Here is a 1,554-nt window from a genome sequence, read left to right as displayed (position 1 = left end):
GTGGTGACTTCGTATCACTGGATAGAAAGAAATTGTTACAATGAAATTGTAATAATATTTTCTATCTCACTAGATTTTTTTGTTTTTCGTTTCATATTTGTTATAGATTTCTAATTTTAAGGTGATGTAGTGAAAAGTGTTATATTGATGTCATTTCTTAGAGCTTAGTGAATATAAATCGTGGTATTTCATGCAGAAAGTCAAACTCAGTTCTGTCCCTGGAGGCCTGTCATATTTATTTGCAACATTTGCAATATTTCATTACTTGACTGGTTCCTGATTTTACCGATTCTGGAAGAATAAACTGCAAAATTAGACTTAGGATCTGAGTTCCATGCCTAAAGGTTCGTAACACCGGAAGATATTTCGTCCGACACTAAGCCAATTTTGCAAATCAATATTGATATGGTAAACTGTGATATAAGAACGTATCCTAGTGCATAGACATACAACTATATTAACTTGTTTGTGTATGAACGTGTGTGGATATATGTATAACGTACACACACGCGCACACACGCATACACACGCACACACGCGGGCGCGGAATTTACATTAATTCTCAAACTGATTATGAATTCTAGACCTCACAATCGTTCAGTTACTGTCCCCACTTTATATTATCAAATACGAGTCCATACACATATTTGACGATAATATTTTACTCTGTTTGGTCACTTGACCTGCTAGAAACAACAACTTTCCTGTAAAAATGGACAGACATATATCGGATAATTTAGTTCCTCATACATTATAACTGAAAGCAAATGCTGCTTGTACACGGCTACAATTCCTTGAACCTATTGCTTTCAGGTCAGATTTGACGAGGGTCAACACAAACACAGCAGTATCGACATTGTCAAAAACCAGTAGGTTTTCTACTTATTTCACAAATACAACTATTTGTCACCAGTGAAAGTTGCTTAACGTTTAACCAGGTAATTACCCTTTGAAATTTCATCTCAGCTGAGAATTTCTGTGATCTGAGGAAGCATTTTTATTTTTTTCTCAGGAATATCTCTGAAGTTAATTCTCTTCCGAAAATGACTCATGGATGATATATCTCTTTAGTAATGCATCATTTTTGTTTGTTTGAATTTTGCTTTTTTTTTTTCAAAATAACATTTAATTTGCACATTGCTTAATTGAGCTACGTTGAATTTCAAACAGAATTAAAAATTAATTAACCTACTTACAAACAGTCAATTCTACTAATTGAATGAATTTTAATCAAATTTTTGTCAAAGTAAATTGTTTTTACTGCTATAGTTTGCATCGAAACGAGTCGGCTTCTTTGGGATTTCTGTATCAAGATCATAGTTACACCCCCTATAACCCTAACCCTAACCCTAACCCTACTCATACATTTCTTATACAGCTACACACACACAAACACACACTTCTCCTGAAGAGTTTATGAAGAATTACCTCGAACGTAAAGTTATCATGTAGTACATTCTGTAGTTTAAGCAATAAACACGTTCACTAAATTTCTGCAGGCCAGCATATAATTCAAATTCTAGCTATATATATATATATATATATATATATATA

The sequence above is a fragment of the Octopus bimaculoides genome, chromosome 17 (assembly GCF_001194135.2).
Source record: "Octopus bimaculoides isolate UCB-OBI-ISO-001 chromosome 17, ASM119413v2, whole genome shotgun sequence".
Taxonomy (NCBI): Eukaryota; Metazoa; Mollusca; class Cephalopoda; order Octopoda; family Octopodidae; genus Octopus; species Octopus bimaculoides.
This window is presented reverse-complemented; position numbering follows the sequence as displayed.